Below are 24,432 nucleotides of genomic sequence, written 5' to 3' on the forward strand. Positions count from 1 at the left end.
GATCGATGCCCCCTTCGGCGGAGCTCCGGAAAAGGCCCCAAGATGGGATCTCATGGATACAGAAAGTTACGACGGTGGAATTAGGGTTTTGGCTCCGTATCTGGTAGTTTGGGGGTACGTAGGTATATATAGGAGGAAGGAGTATGTCGGTGGAGCAACAAGGAGCCCACGAGGGTGGAGGGCACGCCTGGGGGGGGGGGGGGGGGTAGGCGCGCCCCTACCTCGTGCCTTCCTCGTTGATTGCTTGATATAGGGTCCAAGTCCTCTGGATCATGTTCGTTCCGAAAATCACGTTCCCAAAGGTTTCATTCTGTTTGGACTCCGTTTGATATTCCGTTTCTGCGTAACCCTAAAATAGGCAAAAAACAGCAATTCTGGGCTGGGCCTCCAATTAATACGTTAGTCCCAAAAATAATATAAAAGTGTATAATAAAGCCCAATAATGTCCAAAACAGAATATAATATAGCATTGAACAATAAAAAATTATAGATACGTTGGAGACGTATCAAGCATCCCAAAGCTTAATTCCTGCTCGTCCTCGAGTAGGTAAATGATAAAAACAGAATTTTTGATGTGGAATGCTACTTGGCATAATTTCAATGTAATTCTGCTTAATTGTGGTATGAATATTCAGATCCGAAAGATTCAAGACAAAAGTTCAATATTGACATAGAAATAATAATACTTCAAGCATACTAACTAAGCAATCATGTCTCTTCAAAATAACATGGCCAAAGAAAGTTATCCCTACAAAATCATATAGTCTGGCTATGCTCTATCTTCACCACACAAAGTATTTAAATTATGCACAACCCCGATGACAAGCCAAGCAATTGTTTCATACTTTTGGTGTTCTCAAACTTTTTCAATCTTCACGCAATACATGAGCGTGAGCCATGGACATAGCACTTTAGGTGGAATAGAATGGTGGTTGTGGAGGAGACAAAAAAGGGGGAAGATAGTCTCACATCAACTAGGCGTATCAATGGGCTATGGAGATGCCCATCAATAGATATCAATGTGAGAGAGTAGGGATTGCCATGCAACGGATGCACTAGAGCTATAAGTATATTAAAGCTCAACAAAAGGAACTAAGTGGGTGTGCATCTAACTCGCTTGCTCACGAAGACCTAGGGCATTTTGAGGAAGCCCATCATTGGAATATACAAGCCAAGTTCTATAATGAAAAATTCCCACTAGTATATGAAAGCGATAACATAGGAGACTCTCTATTATGAAGATCATGCTGCTACTTTGAAGCACAAGTGTGGTAAAAGGATAGTAGCATTGTCCCTTCTATCTTTTTCTCTCATATTTTTTATTTTATTTGGGCCTTTTTTATGGCCTCTTTTTTTATTTGGGCTTCTTTGGCCTCTTTTTTTCGTCCGGAGTCTCATCCCGACTTGTGGGGGAATCATAGTCTCCATCATCCTTTCCTCACTTGGGACAATGCTCTAAAAATGATGATCATCACACTTTTATTTACTTACAACTCAACAATTACAACTCAATACTTAGAACAAAATATGACTGTATGTGAATGCCTCCGGTGGTGTACCGGGATATGCAATGAATCAAGAGTGACATGTATGAAAGAATTATGAATGGTGGCTTTGCCACAAATAGAATGTCAACTACATGATCATGAAAGCAATATGACAATGATGGAGCGTGTCATAGTAAACGGAACGGTGGAAAGTTGCATGGCAATATATCTCAGAATGGCTATGGAAATGCCATGATAGGTAGGTATGGTGGTTGTTTGGAGGAAGGTATATGGTGGGTGTATGATACCGGCGAAAGGTGCGCGGTATTAGAGAGGCTAGCAATGGTGGAAGGAAGAAAAGTGTGTATGATCTATGGACTCAACCTTAGTCATAAAGAACTCATATACTTATTGCAAAAATATACAAGTTATCGAAGCAAAGTACTACGCGCATGCTCCTAGGGGGATAGATTGGTAGGAAAAGACCATCGCTCGTCCCCGACCGCCACTCATAAGGAAGACAATCAATAAATAAATCATGCTCCGACTTCACATAACGGTTCACCATACGTGCATGCTACGGGAATCACAAACTTTAACACAAGTATTTCTCAAATTCACAACTACTCAACTAGCATGATGATACGTCTCCAACGTATCTATAATTTTTGATTGCCCCAAGCTATATTATCTACTATTTTGGACATTATTGGGCTTTACTATCCAATTTTATATTATTTTTGGGACTAACCTATTAACCGGAGGCCCGGCCTAGAATTGCTGTTTTTTGCCTGTTTTAGGGTTTCAAAGAAAAGGAATATCAAACGGAGTCCAAACGGAATCAAACCTTCGGGAACGTGATTTTCTCAACGAACAAGACCCAGGAGACTTGGACCATACGTCAAGACACAAAAGAGGAGGGCACGAGGTAGGGGCGCGCCTACCCCCCCGGGCGCGCCCTCCACCCTCGTGGGCCCCCTGTTTCTCCACTGACGTACTCATTCCTCCTATATAAACCTACGCACCCCCAAACGATCAGATACGGAGCCAAAACCCTAATTCCACCGCCGCAACTTTCTGTATCCATGAGATCCCATCTTGGGGCCTGTTCCGAAGCTCTGCCGGAGGGGGCATCAATCACGGAGGGCTTCTGACATCAACACCATAGCCCCTCCGATGAAGTGTGAGTAGTTCACCTCAGACCTACGGGTCCATAGTTAGTAGCTACATGGCTTCTTCTCTCTTTTTGGATCTCAATACAATGTTCTCCCCCTCTCTTATGGAGAACTATTCGATGTAATCTTCTTTTTGCGGTGTGTTTGTTGACACCGATGAATTGTGGGTTTATGATCAAGTCTATCTATGAACAATATTTGAATCTTCTCTGAATTCTTTTATGAATGATTGTTTATCTTTGCAAGTCTCTTCGAATTATCAGTTTGGTTTGGCCTACTAGATTGATGTTTCTTGCAATGGGAGAAGTGCTTAGCTTTGGGTTCAATCTTGCGGTGTCCTTTCCCAGTGACAGTAGGGGCAACAAGGCACGTATTGTATTGTTGCCATCGAGGATAACAAGATGGGGTTTTCATCATATTGCATTAGTTTATCCCTCTACATCATGTCATCTTGCTTAAGGCATTACTCTGTTTTCATTAACTTAATACTCTAGATGCATGCTGGATGGCGGTCGATGAGTGGAGTAATAGTAGTAGATGCAGGCAGGAGTCGGTCTACTTGTCTCGGGCGTGATGCCTATATACATGATCATGCCTAGATATTCTCATAACTATGCTCAATTCTGTCAATTGCTCAACAGTAATTTGTTCACCCACCGTAGAATACTTATGCTCTCGAGAGAAGCCACTAGTGAAACCTATGGCCCATGGGTCTATCTTCATCATATTAATCTCCTACTACTTAGTTATTTCCTTTGCTTTTTTACTTTGCTTTTATTTTACTTTGCATCTTTATCATAAAAATACCAAAAATATTATCTTATCATATCTATCAGATCTCACTCTCGTAAGTGACTGTGTAGGGATTGACAACCCCTTATCGCGTTGGTTGCGAGGATTTATTTGTTTTGTGCAGGTACGATGGACTGGCGCGTAGCCTCCTACTGGATTGATACCTTGGTTCTCAAAAACTGAGGGAAATACTTACGCTACTTTGCTGCATCATCCCTTTCTCTTCGGGAAAACCAACGCAGTGCTCAAGAGGTAGCACATGACTCTAATATTACCATCTCCATATCTCAAAACAATTATCAAGTATCAAACTTCTCATAGTACTCAACACACTCATAAGAAAACTTTTATTAATCTTGAATGCCTAACATAATTAAAGCAAATTACCATGCTTTTTTGTAGGACTCTCAAAATAATCTAAGTGAAGCATGAGAGAACAATAGTTTCTATAAAGCAAATCCACCAACGTGCTCTAAAAGATATAAGTGAAGCACTAGAGAAAAAACTATATAACTCAAAAGATATAAGTGAAGCACATAGAGTATTCTAACAATTTCCGAATCATGTGTGTCTCTCTCAAAAGGTGTGTACAGCAAGGATGATTGTGGAAAACTAACAAATAAATACTCAAATAATACAAGACGCTCCAAGCAAAACACATATCATGTGGTAAATAAAAATATAGCTCCAAGTAAAGTTACCGATGGAAGTAGACGAAAGAGGGGATGCCTTCTGGGGCATCCCCAAGCTTTGGCTTTTAGGTGTCCTTAGATTATCTTGCGGTGCCATGGGAATCCGCAAGCTTAGGCTCTTTCCACTCCTTATTCCATAATCCATCAAATCTTTTACCCAAAACTTGAAAACTTCACAACACAAAACTTAAAGTAGAAAATCTCGTGAGCTCCGTTAGCGAAAGAAAACAAAACACCACTTCAAGGTACTGTAATGAACTCATTTTTTATTTATATTGGTGTTAAACCTACTGTGTTCCAACTTCTCTATGGTTTATAAACTATTTTACTAGCCATAGATTCATCAAAATAAGCAAACAACACACGAAAAACAGAATCTGTCAAAAACAGAACAGTATTTAGTAATCTGTAGCTAATGCAAGCTCTGGAACCCCAAAAATTATAACATAAATTTATTGACGTGAGTAATTTATCTATTAATCATCTGTGGAAAGAATTAACTAAATAGCACTTTCCAAATAAAAATGGCAGCACTTCTCGTGAGCCCTAACGTTTCTGTTTTTTACAGCAAGATTAAAAAGACTTTCCCCAAGTCATCCCAACGGTTCTACTTGGCACAAACACTAATTAAACACAAAAAACACAACCCAAACAGAGGCTAGATAAATTATTTATTACTAAACAGGAGCAAAAATAAAGGAATAAAAATAAAATTGGGTTGCCTCCCAACAAGCGCTATCGTTTAACGCCCCTAGCTAGGCATAAAAGCAAGGATAGATCTAGGTATCTTTATATTAGTTGGTAATTATTTATTGAGACATCTATCACCTTTAGGAGTTTCTTTCCTTTTATCAATAATCAAACTTCTAGGCACAATATCGAAAAAATCATCAGTAGCAAATGGTTCCTTAATGATAGCAAAAAGATTAGGATGAATACTTATAGATTTGAGATCCGCAGTTTCTTTGCTAGAGGATTCACCCTTATTTTTAGGAACATACATAAGCTTGGCAATTTTAGTTGGAGGACTTGGAGGAGAAGAAAAAGCGGTTCTGTAACACCCTCGATGCGTCTATATCTCCTACGTGTCGAAGCACGACTTAGAGGCATAACCGCATTGAAAGCAATGTCGCATGTTGGTGAGGTAATGCCTCTAAGTTGTGCTTCGACACGTGGGAGATATAGCCGCATCGAGGGCGTTATAGGTTCCCAAGTTGGTAATGATACCCTCAAGTTTATCGATTCTAGTGGAATCATGATTTGTTCTTTCATTAACTATAGGTTCCTTCTCTTTAATATTTTTCAAAGTTACTCCTACTTTAGATCCATATTGGGTAATTTGGTTGTGGATCTTTTTATCGAAATTTTCAATTAACTCAATGGTAGCAACTTTATTTTCAATAATTTCAAGTTTTTGCATTACATGCTGCAAAGTTAACATGGTTCCATTAATGAAAAGAGGGGGTGAGCCAAACAAATCTATCATATCATTATAGGAATCGAAAGTGTGGCTACCCAAGAAATTCCCTCCGGCAATGGTATCAAGGACAAATCTGTGCCAAGGAATAGCACCTACATAAAAATTGCGGAGCAGAATAGAAGTAGATTTCTTCCTGGTAGATCTATTTTGAGCATTGCAAATTCTATACCAAGCGTCTTTTAGGTTTTCTCCTTCCCTTTGCTTAAAATTAAGAACTTCATTTTCGGGAGACAACGGAGAAGATAGGGGACTAGCCATAATGACAAGCAAGCAATCCAACACACAAGCGAACAAGAAACGGGCAAAAAGAGGCAAATAGAGAAAGAGAGGGAGGACGGAGAGAGAGAGAGAGGGCGAATAAAACGGCAAGGGTGAAGTGGGGGAGAGGAAAACGAGAGGCAGATGGCAAATAATGTAATGCGGGAGATAAAGTTTGTGATGGGTACTTGGTATGTCTTGACTTGCAATGGTGCCACAAGTGACTCGTTGTCGGGAGTAAAATCTTGACTTGTCTTGCGCGAACCTCCCCGGCAATGGCGCCAGAAATCCTTCTTCCTACCTCTTAAGCACTGCGTTGGTTTTCCCTTGAAGAGGAAAGGGTGATGCATCAAAGTAGCGTAAGTATTTCCCTCAGTTTTTGAGAACCAAGGTATCAATCCAGTAGGAGGCCGCACACAAGTCCCTCGCACCTACACAAACAAATAGATCCTCGCAACCAACACGATAAGGGGTTGTCAATCCCTACACGGTCACTTACGAGAGTGAGATCTGATAGATATGATAAGATAATATTTTTGGTATTTTTATGATAAAGATGCAAAGTAAAATAAATGGCAAAGGAAATAACTAAGTATTGGAAGAATAATATGATGGAAGATAGACCCGGGGGCCATAGGTTTCACTAGTGGCTTCTCTCAAGAGCATAAGTATTTATGGTGGGTGAACAAATTACTGTTGAGCAATTGACAGAATTGAGCATAGTTATGAGAATATCTAGGCATGATCATGTATATAGGCATCACGCCCGAGACAAGTAGACCGACTCCTGCCTGCATCTACTACTATTACTCCACTCATCGACCGCCATCCAGCATGCATCTAGAGTATTAAGTTAATGAAAACAGAGTAATGCCTTAAGCAAGATGACATGATGTAGAGGGATAAACTAATGCAATATGATGAAAACCCCATCTTGTTATCCTCGATGGCAACAATACAATACGTGCCTTGTTGCCCCTACTGTCACTGGGAAAGGACACCGCAAGATTGAACCCAAAGCTAAGCACTTCTCCCATTGCAAGAAACATCAATCTAGTAGGCCAAACCAAACTGATAATTCGAAGAGACTTGCAAAGATAAACAATCATTCATAAAAGAATTCAGAGAAGATTCAAATATTGTTCATAGATAAACTTGATCATAAACCCACAATTCATCGGTCTCAACAAACACACCGTGTTGAGGATATAACCTCTGAGGGTAAACCGCCCAGGAGGGGCCGGTTCACCTTCAGCTATACTGAAGCCCAAGGAAACCCAGAAGATGGTGCTTTACAGATGAAGTTTAGAGGCCCAGAGCCCACAGGCGATTTAGGGCCCATGATAGTAAACCGCCATGATTGTATAAACTTGCATTGTAAGATAAGAAAGAAGAGACCGAGGTAGACACTTGTATGAGCCAGCCTCGGGACTCTGTAGACCGGCCGGGGTCCTCCTGAGTATATAAAGGGGTGACCCGGCGGCGGTTTAGGGAGAGAGAACAACAACTCGAAGCCAGACAAAGCAGATTCGCTCCCCGGCCTTCGAAACCCCAGCAATACCAATCACAACTACACATAGGCTTTTACCTTCATCGAAGGGGCCGAACTAGTATAAAACTCACGTGTCCCCTTGTCCGGTTTAACCCCTTCAAGCTAACCCGTAGCGATGGCTCCACGACTAAGTCCTTTCATGAGGACATCTGCCGTGACAATTCCATGACAGTTGGCGCCCACAGTGGCGCTATCGCACGGTGGTTTGGAGTTCTTGAAGGGCAGCTTCGATGGACTCAAGGGATACGCCGTGGGACGGATGATGAAAAGTCACCATGGAAAGCTCTACATTGACAATGTACGATGGGGTCCCGAGGCTGATTCAATCGAATACGGGTCCGGGTCCCCTTTTGTGGGATTCACGTCTTCATCGGCAAGATCGGTGAACCGGCCCCCGAGCCGGGCACCTGCACCGACATCATCGAAACGGCTCGGCGTGCAAGTTCTTCACCGGTTCAGCCTGAGGCAGGGCATGTTTTCATAGGTGTCGTCCATGGTTCAGGGTATGAGGAGGAACTGGTCTCCGACAAAGAAACCATAGTCCGCAGCGGTGACGAGTCTTCTGGAGAAACCGAATCGCTTTACCAGTTGCAGGACGACCGGATTGAGGAAGGATTCGAGGGCAACAGTATTCCGGATTCCCCCGGTCTGCCAAACCGGGCCGCCGTCTTCATGGCCGGCACACGACCAGCGCCACATTCATCTACCGCCGCAACAATGCTCTCCGGTTCAATGATGGCCACGCCAGCAGGGGCAGGAAGCTCGGCGCCGCCTCCGGCCCAAGTCTTGTCTGATTTGTTTGACGCTCTAGCGGCACTGATGTCTGCGGAGGTAGACGCAGCAGCCAGGGATCAGCACGATGCGGAGATTCTAAAGGTGAAAGATCAGATAGCCCAGGCTAAAGCGGACCTGGCAGCAGAGAATGCTAGGACGGCCATAGAGCGGGCCGAGTTGGAAGCACATGCTTATCGGATTAGACTGGATCAGAATGCTTCAGAAGAGGTCATGAGAAGAAGGTACCGATCACGTCTCCTGTTGGTTTATGAGCCGCAGAATCTTTTCGACACGCTAGGTGCAGGAGCTGGTAACCAACCCGCGCCAAACCGGGCGGGGGTACCGGAAGCAGGAGCACCGGTTCAGCCACGCGCAACAAACCTGCCTCGCCAGAACAATGTTGTATCATCAACGCCGCCCGGGCATTATTCCAACCTGTTGGATAATATTGTGGCCGCCGCTTCGCGTCTGGCGGCTCTCCCAACCGACGGCGAATCACCAGTTGCAGTGGAAGCATGTCGGGCCAGGGATCTCCTTCAGACAGCACTGAATCAACAGCAAGCATATTCACACAGCCGTGAGAGGATTCATTCCACTCCCTGTCCAAGCCGGAGTTACAGCAGACACGTGGAAGACGAACCGGCCGTGTCCAGTAGTGCGCGCCACCGAGATTCGCCACGGGGGAACAACCCGACCGGGGGAGGTGCTAATGCGCAAGATGTTGTGGACCACGGCCGCGCACGACGGGAGGCCGAGTTGACAGCTCAACATGAAGCACGGCAACATACTCCGGTTCACCCCACTGCCTCCGTGGAGCCAGGGGTAATGTTCAGTTCCCTAGGGGTACCATGTTTAACTCCCGCATTGCATAATGTGCGATTGCCCAAGGATTTCAAGGGACCCCGTAAGGTACCAAATTACACCGCCGATTTGTAGCCAGAGGCGTGGGTGGAGAGCTATGAGATGGCAATGGAGATGTTAGATGTGGATGAGGTGGTATGTGCTAAATATTTCACCATGATGCTCGAAGGAACAGCTCGCACTTGGTTGAAGAGCTTGCCAACCAACTCTATCGATTCATGGGCCGAATTAAAGCACCGGTTTATCCAGAACTTCAAGGATACGTGCAAGCAGCCGATGTCAATTGTAGATCTGGCCGCTTGTGTCCAAGAGGAAGGGGAGTCCATGACCCATTGGGTTAAACGGGTCTCGACGATTTTTCATTCATCAGATCGTATTAATGCAGACACCGGAGTATTAATGTTAGAGGGCAATTGCCGTTTCAAACCCTTGAAACAGAAGTTGGGAAGGCTCAAACGTCATTGCAACGACATGTCAACGCTCATGGCCGCTTTAGTTAAGTATGCTGATTCAGATAATACCAAGGATCCAGATTCAGAGGAGGACAAACCGGAGAAGGGAAAGAAGAACGACGGTGCAAAAGGGCAGCACCACAACCAAGGGGGCCATGGGAATAACAGTAAGCGTAAAGCAGATAATTCAGATTTGGTGGCTAACACAAATATGCAGCGTCGCAAAGGTAAACCGCCCCAGCGCGGTGGAGGGATGAATCTGGAGCGTTTGTTAAACCAGCCCTGCCCGAAGCATGGAACCAAGGAGGCCCCTTCCACACATCTTTGGAAGGATTGTCACATAATGAGGGAGTTCAAAAATTCTGATTTATACCGGTATGATCAGGATCCACCGGGCGGTTCAGGCCCAGGTTTCCATGGGGCCGGCGGTTCAAGCTCTGGATTTCAGAACAACCAGGGCCATCAGAACAACCATGGTAATAACCAGCAGAATAACCAAGGGAATCAGCAACAGTCAGGTTACCAGAGTCACCCCAAACAGTTGAACAGCGGACAGTATCATGTGTTCACTACTAGCCTGTGCAAGCGGGATCAGAAACTTCACAAGAGGGCAGTCAATACTGTTGAATTGGCCGTACCACATTATCTATGATGGTCGGAGCAACCCATTGTATGGAGCAGAGAGGATCACCCGCCCCGGGTTGACAATTCGGGTCAACTAGCTTTGGTGGTAGCCCTCAGGTGGGGGGCTATAAGTTTACCAAGGTTCTGATGGATGGAGGGAGCAGTATCAACATCCTGTACTATGAGACTTCCCGTCGCATGGGATTGACAGATAAGAGTCTTAAACCGTCAAACACTATTTTTCATGGTGTAGTACCAGGTAAATCGGCATACCCTATGGGAAAGATCACTTTGGAAGTCGTGTTTGGAGATGAGCTTGATTCTAGGTCTGAGACGTTGACCTTTGAGGTGGTGAAAATCCAGAGTCCATATCACGCGCTATTTGGACGGCCGGCTTACGCGAAGTTCATGGCGAGACCCTGTTATGTTTATCTACAGCTCAAAATGCCGGGTTATAAGGGGACGATCACAGTACATGGGAGTCGAAAGATTGCCTTGGATTGCGAGGAAGGTGAAGCGGCCTATGCTGAATCGGTTTGTGCAACAGAGGAGCTGAAATTCTATAAAGACAATGTTGATCCGGCGGACATGACCCCTCTGAAGAAACCTACGACTGAGCATGACCCGGCCCTGACGTTCAAACCGGCTAATGAGACTAAACTCGTTGACTTCGTCCCTGGCGATTCATCCAAGCAGTTTAGTATCAGTGCAAATCTGGATCCGAAATAGGAAAGCGCGCTCATCGAGTTCATCCGTGAGAACCGGGACATCTTTGCATGGAAACCTTCTGATATGCCAGGTGTACCGAGGGAACTCGCTGAGCACACTCTAAATATTGATCCTAAGTTTAAACCAGTCAAGCAGTACCTTCGCCGTTTTAACGAAGAAAGACGCAAGGCCATCGGCGAAGAGGTAGCCCGGCTACTGGCAGCTGGGTTTATTGTCGAAGTGTTTCATCCCGAATGGTTGGCTAATCCGGTGCTTGTTCTTAAGAAAAATGGCACTTGGCGTATGTGTGTGGACTACACTGATTTGAATAAAGCTTTCCTGGCAGATCCTTTTGCTCTCCCGCGTATTGATCAGATCATTGATGCAACTGTGGGTTGTGAGCGCCTGTGTTTCCTGGATGCTTATTCAGGTTATCATCAGATTAAAATGGCAGTTAAGGACCAGGATAAGACAGCCTTCATCACCCCCTTTGGAGCCTTCTGCTATGTTTCTATGCCCTTTGGGCTTAAGAGTGCCCAAGCAACCTACCAGCGTTGTGTGCAAAATTGTCTTCACAAGCAGATCGGGTGTAATGTTCATGCTTATGTGGATGATATTGTGGTGAAGTCCAGGAAGCAGGAAACACTGATAAATGATCTCAAGGAGACGTTCGACAATCTTCGGGTTTACAAAATGATGCTCAACCCGGACAAATGCGTTTTTGGTGTTCCGGCAGGCAAACTCTTGGGTTTTCTTGTGTCTAACAGAGGTATTGAGGCAAATCTGGAAAAGATCAAAGCAATCACATCCTTGGCTAAACCGGCGTGTATCAATGATGTTCAGCGTCTGGCGGGCCGGATTGCAGCCCTCAGCCGATTTATCAGCCGTTTGGGAGAGAAGGCGATTCCCCTGTATCAGATGTTGAAGAAAACAGATAAATTCGTCTGGAGTGACGCCGCCAATGCGGCATTCGAGGAATTGAAGCGGCAGCTAGCTGGACCGCCAGTCCTCGCTGCTCCAGTTGATAATGAACCTCTATTATTGTATGTGGCTGCCAATGCCCGAGCGGTCAGTGTGGCGATTGTGGTTGAGCGTAAGGAGGCCGGAAAAGAATATCCGGTTCAACGACCAGTTTATTATATCAGTGAAGTACTGATCGAATCAAAGCAAAGATATCCGCATTGGCAGAAGCTAGTGTATGGAGTTTTTATGGCAAGTAGGAAACTCAAGCAATATTTTCAAGGCCATCCTATTACAGTGGTTAGTTCTGCTCCCTTGGGCGATATAATCCAGAATAGAGAGGCAACTGACCGGGTTGCGAAGTGGGCGATCAAGCTTGGTCCCCATGGTTTGAAGTATACACCCCGAACAGCCATCAAATCTCAGGCGCTTGTGGACTTCATCAATGATTGGACCGAGTTACAGGCACCAAAAGACAAACCAGATAATACATACTGGACCATTCAGTTTGATGGCTCCAGGCAGCTGGAAGGCTCGGGGGCTGGAGTTGTCCTCACTTCCCCTCGAGGAGATAAGATTTGTTATGTTCTCCGCTTAATGTTTCCTTGTACTAACAATGCAGCGGAGTATGAGGCCTTGCTCCACGGCCTTCATATAGCTAAGGAAATGAACTTAAGCCGGGTTCAATGTTTTGGAGATTCTGATCTGGTGGCTCAGCAAGTTTCTAGTACTTGGGATTCTAAGGACCCGCTCATGGCGGCTTATAGGCGCGAGGTGGATATTGTGGCAGGTCACTTTAAGGGTTATCAGGTGGAGCACATCGACCGATGCAAGAATGAAGCAGCAGATGCTCTAAGCCGGCTGGGATCTCAGCGTAAGCCGGTACCACCTAATACCTTTCTAGATATCTTGCATAACCCATCTGTAAAGTTGCCTACAGAGGAGGATTTAGCTGTTCCTGATCCGGAGGCCCAGTTGGTAGCCGTTTTGCATGCCACTCCGGATTGGACGGTTCCATATTTAGCGTATCTGAACTAGGGAGAATTACCATAAGACGAACTTTTCGCCAGGCAGATAGTCCAGCGGTCCAAGTCTATGGTTGTTCACAATGGTGAGTTGCACCGTTCTAGCGTTTCAGGCGTATTCCAACGTTGTGTTTCTCCTGAACAAGGACAAGAGATTCTACGGGAAATCCATGAAGGGGCATGTCGGCTCAAAATCCTTGGTTGCTAAGGCTTTCCGACACAGGTTCTACTGGTTGACAGCTCATTCTGATGCAGAAGACTTGGTAAAGCGGTGTGACGCTTGTTAGAAATTTTCACGTCGAGCTCATGTTCCTGCTCAAGAGTTACGCATGATCCCCATCACTTGGCCGTTTGCTACTTGGGGGCTTGATATGGTTGGACCCTTTAAGCGTTCTAAGGACAAGAAGACCCACCTGTTGGTGGCGGTTGACAAGTTCACCAAATGGGTTGAAGCGGAGCCCGTCAGTAAATGTGATGCAGCCACGGCGGTTCAATTTCTCAAAAAGATTATTTTCCGTTTCGGCTTTCCACATAGCATCATCACAGATAATGGTACGAACCTTTCTAAAGGTGAGATGGAGGAGTTCTGCCAACGAGAGCACATCCGGCTTGATGTAGCGTCCGTGGCTCACCCCCAATCTAATGGTCAAGCTGAGAGGGAGAATCAAGAAATCCTGAAGGGTATCAAGCCTCGGCTCATGGTCCCTTTGAAGCAGACGCCGGGTTGTTGGGTGGAAGAATTACCATCTGTGTTATGGAGCATAAATACCACCCCAAACCGATCTACGGGATATACACCCTTTTTCCTGGTCTATGGGGCTGAGGCTGTCCTCCCAAGTGATATTCGTCACGACTCGCCCCGGGTCGCGAATTATGTTGAAGCGGACAATGAGCAAGCACGCCAAGAGGCGCTGGACCTGTTAGATGAGAAGCGAGACATGGCTTTGGCTCGGTCGGCGGTTTATCAACAAGACCTGCGGCGTTATCACAGCCGCCGGGTTAAGACAAGAACCTTTCAAGAAGGCGATTTGGTACTTCGGCTCATTCAAGACCAGACTGATATGCACAAGTTATCCCCACCTTGGGAAGGGCCTTTTGTGGTCAGCAAAAATCTGCACAACGGATCATACTACCTCATTGACGTTCGAGAAGACTCACGTAGCTCTGAGGAGGAGACCCGGCGGCCATGGAACATAGCTCTCCTACGGCCTTATTACACTTGAAGCCACAGGCTTTTCATATGTACATATTTCAACAATGTATATATTATGATCAATATAATAAACCGGCATCCTTGCTATCAAGCAGGGTCTCCGCCGTTTTTCCTTCAAATATCTGTTAACTTGGGGGCTTCAGCTAATAACACGAAGTACTACCTGTTAGCCCGGCTACCATGCCACCATCTAGCTGGGGAGCTTCACACCCAAGGGGCCAAAGAGGGATTGATTGCGCAAAGCACGACTCAAACATAGGCACCCATTGAGCACAGCTCACAAAGTTACTTGGGGGCTCTTTGTGTCAAATACCAAAGAGTTTGAAAGGACCCTTGTAGCTGGGTATCGACCCACGGCTTGGAAGCCTGGTGTATTCACCTAAAACCCCGGGTTAACCTGCCTTCATCAAGTAAGCCACTCCTATCCAGGTAATCCTGGCATGACCCGTCGAACGTTTGACAGTTACTCTCATTGAGACCCTGAACTTGTCAAAGTTAAAACGATGATTGGTTAGTTGGAGGGCCATCTTAAAAGGCTTTGTCAAAATGGTTTAACTCAGTGGCCTGGCAGCCCATGAAAAGCCTCGATTTGGGCCTGACAGCCCTTGAAAAGCCTCGACTACGGTTTTTTGTTTGCTTTTTTGCCAAGTTTTTGTTTTTCGTGAAGGCTACGTTAAACCGGAGTTTTTTAACCCGGCATGGCTTATGGATCTTCTGTTAAAGTATACAATTAAAGGTAATCCGACATCCTTCAAAACCGGTCTGGCTTTGACACTTTGTCTCCAGCAATCGGCCGGTGTTTATCACAACCCGGTTCTATATCATGTATATATACCAACATGGCATGGTGGAAGTTGGATTTTCACCTTTCTTCAAATCACAATTGGTAAACCAACTGCAATGTTTTATATCACATGTATGATTTATTATTGCTGCAACCATAGTTGCTTACCAAGTTGTGTTGGATATTTTGACCCGTCCGGTGGTAAACCGCCTGGACAGATTTTCTTTATGCAGGCACAGGGATTGCATAATATTTTAAAAATACATAAGCTAGTACTGAAATTCTCATGACAAACCAATGCAAAGTGTATCCCGGTGCACGAGGGCAACGGATCAAAGTATTTTCACTAGCTTATTACAAGGTGCTTGAAGGCCCAAAATATGGTGTTTCCAGCAGAACAAGGTTTATGGAGCATCACTCTGATTGTCGGATCAAGTCTCATTACCATGTTGATGCGAAGTTGATGGGTCATCTGGCGTCGGCTCAGCCTCCTCCTCCCCACCTAGCGGCTGGAAGTTTGTAGTGGTCCAGTCAATCCGGGTTAAGGCCTGAAAGATAGCTTCTTCACTGATAAGTTCTGACGGATCAATGTCAGGGGCATAAGTGTGCTTACGGATTCCTGGAATAAGATTTTGCGCCTCCAGAATGACAGGGTTAATCCGTTTGTTGTTGGCATCATAATAAGACCGGTGAACCGTCAAGTTAGCATCTTCTGCCAGCTGACTCGCCAGAGGACGCATTTACCTTGTCATTCTTTTAAGGGCTACATCATCAAAATCTGCTCTGTTTTCTTGTGTGCTTGGAAAGCCTTTGGCAAGGTCAACCGGATCCAAGTCAGCTATCCACGCTTTGGCTCGAGTAAGTGCCAACAAAGCGCCGGCCCTGGCAGCAGATCGCTTCACCTCTTCTAGTTGTGCTGGTACCATGGATAGCCTTGTCAGAGTGTCCTTGATCAGTGTTGGGGCCTGATTGCCATAGGATGCTGCATAGATAACCCGTTGAGCACCGGTGTATAGTTGTTCCAGAAGAGTATATGCTGCTTTCAGCTTCATATGTACATCTGAGCCAGATGAGTAATGCGGCTACCTGCAACGGTTTAAGAATTTCATATTTTAACCGGAACCTCACAAGATGGATATTTCAGATACCTTGCTAGGAGTACTTACCAAATACTGCGGAGGTCATGGCATTTACTTGAGGCTTTAACCCAGAAAGCTCTTCTGCCACCGGTTTAAGAGCAGATTCGGCATCTTCAGCCCGTTTCAGCAATGTACCCTTCTCAGTGTTCCAGTTGGCACGTTCCGTCTTGAATTCTTCCTTCAGACGTTCTATGGAAGTTAAAGCGGTTCGAAGTTCATCTTTGGCTTTTGAAGATTCTTCTTGATGAGATTTGATACTCTCTTGAAGATCAGCAGTCTACGTCCGTTGATGGTTTATGTCAGCCTGCCAAAATCAAGAGGAGCATTGCAATATTTTATCAAAAGTCCCAAGCATACAACTGGTTCTACACTTGGCACTTGGGGGCTAATGCGGATTAATTCTTTCTTACTGCTTATTTAAAGTCCCAAGGATTCATACAAGTTTCAATCCTGGCACTTGGTGGCTAATGCGGATTAATTCTTTCTTACTGCTTAACCAAAGTCCCAAGGATTCATACAAGTTTCAATCCTGGCACTTGGGGGCTAATGTATGTTTGTTCAAAAAAAAACTTAAAAGTCAACAATGTGCAGTTTGGAAATTCAAAGTCCCGGTTTGTTTTTACAAAGAAAACTGACCCTTGGGGGCTACAGGATACAAGGCAGTGAAAATACAAAGATAAGGAGGAAAATGTTTACCTCATAACGTTCCTTCATCAGATTTACCAAGTCAGCCTCATTGTCTCGGCTTGTATAAAGCCGGTTCAAGAATCTGGAATGAAGATCCTGGGCAGAAAGATTAGCATATTTTGACATATCAGTTTCCATCTTCTTCTTGCCCATTGAAATAAACTCATCCTTGGCGGTATGTTTTGCCAAGATAACTAGATCGCCCGGAGTGGTATAAGCAGTGCTAGTAATAATAACGTCATCGTCCTTGGCTGGGCTTGGCAGATTAGCATTTGACTTCAGTGGATCAGCAACCGGGCTTGCAGGTATAGCATGTGGACTGGAGGTATTCTCATGTATCGCCGGATCAGCTTCCGGCGGATCAACATTGATGGTTGGCTCTGGCGGGACAAAATCATCCATGAGATTATCAAGATTTTGATCAGGATTTTCAGGAGCTTTCTCCGGTTCAACTTCACCGGTAGGGGCACTGGTCTTGGCCTTCTTACTCAAACGAGCTTTAGCACTAATATTAAAACAAGGATTAGCATGATTAACTGAATTATGAAAGAGAAGGGAAGACTGCACGCTTACCCAGGGACGGTTTTCAGTGGAGGCAGCTGAGTGGTTGATGAACCGCCAGACGAATTAGAAGATGCCTGATAATTGAATCAGATGAATTAAGAGGGCATCGGAAGAAACCTTTCAAAAGATAACGTTTTTCAGGAGAACAAGCAACCTCTGGATGACGTTTCCGGTTTGGGGTATGAGGTAAACCGGAAGAAGTGACCTGTTGACCACTGTGCCGGGTTGTGCGACGCCCTTCAGTTTGCTGTGTCTTCAAAGAAAGTTTTTGATCCAAATGAGCAACAGGGTGAGAGCATTTCACTTTCGGAACTGCACGGCAAAATCATTGAACCGGCACAAGTTCTGAGTCAGAAAGACAAATTACCTCAACATGATCTGCATGGCTGGCTTCCGCATCATCCTGCGAGTAATCATTATCAGTAAAATATATGGATAGGAGTCAAGGGAGTCAAACATTACCTCTTCAGCCGAGTCATCGACATCTTTTGGCGGTTCTAAAGACTTAGCAGTTTTCTTTTTGGCAGCTCTCTTGATGACCTTGGTCTTACCACGAGGAGCCTTAGCTACTTTGTGTTGAGTTTTCCTTTTCCAAAAGGAGCTACTGGCCTATGGGATTGCACAAAAGGATTATTATAGCAATGTCAAAGTGGAGACGGATCAGGAAAGGTACAAGGTTAAAATCTTCACCACTGGTGGTTTGTTGGAGGCGTAAAAAGGACGCAGACCAATTTGAGTACATGCGGTGAGCAGTTCGTCAAGTATTTTCTTTACACTTTCACTGACTTCATCGTCAGTCAGTTCTATTTCATTAAACCGTTGTGGATCATTGGTGTTGCCGGTATATTCAAACATCAATCTGGGCCGGCGGCTTAAAGGGAGAATGCACCATGAAATCCAGCAACGGACGAGATCAACACCAGTTAAACCGTTGGCAAGGAGAGCCCAGAGTTTGGCGAGTTGAGATGCATAAGCTTGTCGGTCTTTGGTAGGCAATCTCTGAGGCAAAGGGTGATTATTGCTGAGCCGGTGCGGACGGTAGCCCGGTAAAGGATTCTCTTCAGCAGGGGCAATATTCTGACAGTAGAACCAGGTTTGGTTCCAGTCTTTTGGATGGCTATGAAGTTTGGCGTGAGGAAAGTCAACCTCTTTCCTCTTTTGGATCGATACACCGCCAAGTTCAGCATTGGGTCCATCAGAAAATTCCGTCCGGCGGTTTAAGTGAAAGAGATCTAGAAAGAGGTCGACAGTTGGTTCTTCTTGCAGATAAACCTCGCAGAATACTTGGAAATTGCATATGTTGGACACAGAATTTGGTCCAATATCTTAAGGATGAAGTTGGAGCCTGGCAAGAACATCCCGGAATTTTTTTGATCCGGGAGGACTGAAACCTCGAGCTAAATGTTGCAAGAATGCAATCACTTCTCCATCTTGAGGTTCAGGGGGCACTCAGGGCCAGGAACTCGCCAATGGAGGACATTTTTTGAAGCTAAAGCACCGGTGGTGACATATTCATTGATTTGCGTTTCTGTGATCTGAGACGGAACCCAGTTGGAAGCAGCAAATTGCTTCGTCATCTTACAAAGTCTGTAAAAGAAAAATGGACGGTTCACGATTGGCGGTTTGTATGTGTTTGTCAAATATTAAACCGGCAATTCAAGGTATACGTATGAAGTGAACCGGGCATGGCTGTTCAAAGTTTAGATGGCGGTTTAAGAGAGGGATAATGATATACGATGGATTATCAACACTAAAGGATAAACTGCCCTTTGGAGGCAGAACCCCGAACTGAAAATTTGTTAAGTGTTGCGGAAACAAGTTTCATAAGATGGTGATATAATTTTGGATCTACCGTTATTGAAGAGACAAAATTTTCTGAGCTGTACAATGGTGTTAAATAGAACAGAGAAGATTCAGATAAGGATTTATACAGGAACAGTAAGATGCTGTAGTATGGCAGATTAAAGCTACAGATCCGGCCGCAAGGGGAAATTATCAGGTTTATCTAGATTCAGTATGATGCCAAAGGAAAAAGCAGAGGAAGGGCCGATGAAAACTGACGAACACCAAAGAAGCTTCGAAACCCTAATACAGATTCAACAAATAACAGGAAGAAGTATGTACCAGGGACATGCAGCGGCAGAGTATCTTCAGAGATCTAGTACGAACAGGGTGATGCAGCGGCTGGTTGGTGTGGACTAGAAGATCAACGACGGCGGCGGTGGCGATACTTGAAGTCTCTGGGTCGCGAGGAGGAAGACGATGCGGTTTGGAAAGGGGGGAAATGGAAGGCGCCCCAGTCTTATTTATAAGGAAGTGGGGAAAAACAGCAGACGTGAAAATCGAGGAGTCAGAAGCGGCAAAAGAGGATGCAACTGTCACCTTGATCTTCGGGAATTAATTAAAGATAAAGGAATCTTTATAAAACTTTTTATACAGGGATGACGTCGCAATGATTTACTACAGTAACAGAAGTTGACGTCATGGCGATTCACCAAAGTTCACAGGGAAAAGACAATATGACGGTTTACGAGAATTGCCAGAAATTCAAGGATTGAAGACTGACATGAACAGGTTCAAATCAATCTGGGGCCTAATGTTGAGGATATAAACTCTGAGGGTAAACCGCCCAGGAGGGGCCGGTTCACCTTCAGCTATACTGAAGCCCAAGGAAACCCAGAAGATGGCGCTTTACGGATGAAGTTTAGAGGCCCAGAGCCCGCAGGCAATTTAGGGCCCATGATAGTAAACCGCCATGATTGTATAAACTTGCATTGTAAGATAAGAAAGAAGAGACCGAGGTGGACACTTGCATGAGCCAGCCTCGGGACTCTGTAGACCAGCCGGGGTCCTCCTGAGTATATAAAGGGGTGACCCGGCGGTGGTTTAGGGAGAGCGAACAACAACTCGAAGCCAGACAAAGTGGATTCGCTCCCCGGCCTTCGAAACCCCAGCAATACCAATCACAACTAGACATAGTCTTTTACCTTCATCAAAGGGGCCGAACTAGTATAAAACTCACGTGTCCCCTTGTCCGGTTTAACCCCTTCAAGCTAACCCGTAGCGATGGCTCCACGACTAAGTCCTTTCATGAGGACATCTGCCGTGACAATTCCACGACACACCGCAAAACAAGATTACATCGAATAGATCTCCACAAGAGAGGGGGAGAACTTTGTATTGAGATCCAAAAAGAGAGAAGAAGCCATCTAGCTAATAACTATGGACCCGTAGGTCTGAAGTAAACTACTCACACTTCATCGGAGAGGCTATGGTGTTGATGTAGAAGCCCTCTGTGATCGATGCCCCCTCCGGTGGAGCTCCGGAAAAGGCCCCAAGATGGGATCTCGTGGATACAGAAAGTTACAGCGGTGGAATTAGGGTTTTGGCTCCGTGTCTGGTAGTTTGGGGGTACATAGGTATATATAGGAGGAAGGAGTACATCGATGGAGCAACAGGGGGCCCACGAGGGTGGAGGGCGCGCCTGGGGGGGGGGGGGTAGGCGCGCCCCCCTACCTCGTGCCTTCCTTGTTGATTGCTTGACGTAGGGTCCAAGTCCTCTGGATCATGTTCGTTCCGAAAATCACGTTCCCGAAGGTTTCATTCCGTTTGGAATCCGTTTGATATTCCTTTTCTGCGAAACCCTAAAATAGGAAAAAAAACAGCAATTCTCGGCTGGGCCTCCGGTTAATAGGTTAGTCCCAAATATAATATAAAAGTGTATAATAAAGCCCAATAATGTCCAAAACAGAATATAATATAGCATGGAACAATCAAAAATTATAGATACGTTGGAGACGTATCAGTACCATACCCGCATGGGCAGGGTATGGCACACTTTTATACCCATGGATAGTACCCATACCCTACCCGTTAAGTCATGGGTAGGGTACGGGTATAGCCTTGTACCCGCGGGCATACCCATACCCTGCCTGCTTGTGAACTAATGTTAAGTTGTCGTCAATTGATCATTGACTTGTCATGTTACTTGTCTACTCCTATTGACTTATGAGTATGTTGTACTCACGTACATGTTATTCAACTGAGATAATTGATTTTTTTGTCAAATGTGCTATCAATGAGTGTAAAAATGTGAACAACTCATGTACTATTTGTTCTACCTACTGATACGTCTCCGTCGTTTCGACTTTTCCAAAAACTTTTGCCCTTGTTTTGGACTCTAACTTGCATGATTTGAATGGAACTAACCCGGACTGATGCTGTTTTCAACAGAATTGCCATGGTGTTATTTTTGTGCAGAAATAAAAGTTCTCGGAATGACCTGAAAATCAACGGAGAATTATTTTGGAATATATAAAAAATACTGGAAGAAGAATCCACGTTAGGGGGCCCTCCACCTGTCCACGAGGGTGGGGGGCGCGCCCTACCCCCTAGGCGTGCCCCCTGCCTCGTGGGCCCCCCTGACGCTCCACCGACCTCAACATTGACTCCATATATTCACTTTCGGGGAGAAAAAAACCAGAGAGAAGGATTCATCACGTTTTAGATACGGAGCCGCCGCCAAACCCTAAATTCTGTCGGGAGGGCTGATCTGGAGTCCGTTTGGGGCTCCGGAGAGGGGAATCTGTCACCATTGTCATCATCAACCTTTCTCCATCACCAATTTCATGATGCTCACCGCCGTGCGTGAGTAATTCCATCGTAGGCTTGCTGGACGGTGATGGGTTGGATGAGATTTATCATGTAATCGAGTTAGTTTTGTTAGGGTTTGATCCCTAGTATCCACTATGTTCTGAGATTGATGTTGCTATGACTTTGCTATGCTTAATGCTTGTCACTAGGGCCCGAGTGCCATGATTTCAGATCTGAACCTATTATCTTTTCATCAATATATGAGAGTTCTTGATCCTATCTTGCAAGTCTATAGTCACCTACTATGTGTTATGATCCGGCAACCCCGAAGTGACAATAATCGGGACCACTTCCGGTGATGACCGTAGTTTGAGGAGTTCATGTATTCACTATATGTTAATGCTTTGGTCCGGTACTCTATTAAAAGGAGGCCTTAATATCCCTTAGTTTCCAATAGGACCCCGCTGCCACGGGAGGGTAGGACAAAAGATGTCATGCAAGTTCTTTTCCATAAGCATGTATGACTATATTCGGAATACATGCCTACATTACATTGATGAACCGGAGCTAGTTCTGTGTCACCCTATGTTATGACTGTTATATGATGAACCGCATCCGGCATAATTCTCCATCACCGATCCAATGCCTACGAGCTTTCCATATATTGTTCTTCGCTTATTTACTTTTCCGTTGCTATTGTTACAATCACTACAAAACACCAAAAATATTACTTTTGCTACCGTTACCTTTTGCCACTGTTACCACTACTATCATATTACTTTGCTACTAAATATTTTGCTGCAGATATTAAGTTTCCAGGTGTGGTTGAATTGACAACTCAGCTGCTAATACTTGAGAATATTCTTTGGCTCCCCTTGTGTCGAATCAATAAATTTGGGTTGAATACTCTACCCTCGAAAATTGTTGCGATCCCTATACTTGTGGGTTATCAAGACTATTTCTGACGCCGTTGCCGCGGAGCATAGCTCTATTCTTTGAGTCACTTTGGATTTATATCTGCTTATCATTATGAAGAACTGAAAGATCCAAGAACCAAGATTTATCCCTCAACTAAGAGGGGAGGCAAGGAACTGTCATCTAGCTCTGCACTTGATTCACCTTCTGTTTTCAGTAAGCTTGCGACACCTAAACCTGCTTCTGCTATTAATTCTGATATGTCGCATGTTATTGATGATGCCACTTCTACTTTGCATGATACTTATGATGAAACTACTTCTATGCTTGATACTACTGTGCCACTTGGTGAATTTCTTGATGAACAACTTGCTAGGGCTAGAGAGAATGAAATTATTGAAACTGATAATATTGATGAAAGTGATGATGAAGATTCTCCCCCTAGATATGAATTGCCTGTTGTTGCCGAGGGCTATGTTATGGATGAAGAAACTGCTAGAGATTTTCTTGCTTGCAATGATAGGAGTGATCTTAAGAAACTATTAGCTAAGCTGAAACAAAAAACTCTGAATGCTAGAATGAAATATGATCCTGCTTATGCTACTTCACCTATCTTTGTTACTGATAAGGATTATGATTTCTCTGTTGATCCTGAGATAATTACTTTGGTTGAATCTGATCCTTTCTATGGCTATGAATCTGAAACTGTTGTGGCACATCTTACTAAATTAAATGATATGGCCACTCTGTTCACTAATGATGAGAAAACTCACTACTGTTATATCCTTAAGATATTTCCGTTCTCATTAAAGGGTGATGCTAAGATATGGTTTAATTCTCTTGATCCTGGTTGTGTGCGTAGTCCCCAGGATATGATTTATTACTTCTTTGCTAAATATTTCCCTGCTCATAAGAAACAAGCTGCTTTAAGGGAAATATATAATTTTGTGCAAATTGAAGAAGAGAGTCTCCCACAAGCTTGGGGGAGGCTTCTCCAATTACTTAATGCTTTGCCTAATCATCCTCTTAAGAAAAATGAAATACTTGATATCTTTTATAATGGACTAACCGATGCTTCTAGAGACCACCTGTATAGTTGTGCTGGTTGTGTTTTCAGGGAAAGAACACCAGATGAAGCTGAAATTCTATTGAATAATATGTTGACTAATGAAAATAATTGGACACTTCCTGATCCAATCCCTGATCCAATTCCTGAACCAACTCGTGAGCCAACTCCGAAGAAAAGGGCTATTCTATTTCTCAGTCCTGAAGATATGCAAGAGGCAAAGAAATCTATGAAAGAAAAAGGTATTAAAGCTGAAGATGTTAAGAATTTACCTCCTATTGAAGAAATACATGGTCTTGATAACCCGACTCAGGTAGTAAAGGTAAATTCTCTCTATAGATATAATAAAGCTGAAATCCCTCCTACTAAGTTCGCTAGCCAATGCTTAGATGAGTTTGATAACTTTATGGTTAAGCAAGAAGATTTTAATGCTTATTTTGGTAGACAATTGAAACATAATGCTTATATGATTGAACACTTGAGTGATTATATGGCTAATGTTAAAGGTGAACTAAAACTTATTAGTAAACATGCTTTGATGGTTACCACTCAAGTAGAACAAGTACTTAAAGCTCAGAATGATTTGCTCAATGAATTAAATAGTAAGAAGAATGATAATGCTGTTAGAGTT

This window comes from Triticum aestivum, chromosome 5A (assembly GCF_018294505.1).
Source record: "Triticum aestivum cultivar Chinese Spring chromosome 5A, IWGSC CS RefSeq v2.1, whole genome shotgun sequence".
Taxonomy (NCBI): Eukaryota; Viridiplantae; Streptophyta; class Magnoliopsida; order Poales; family Poaceae; genus Triticum; species Triticum aestivum.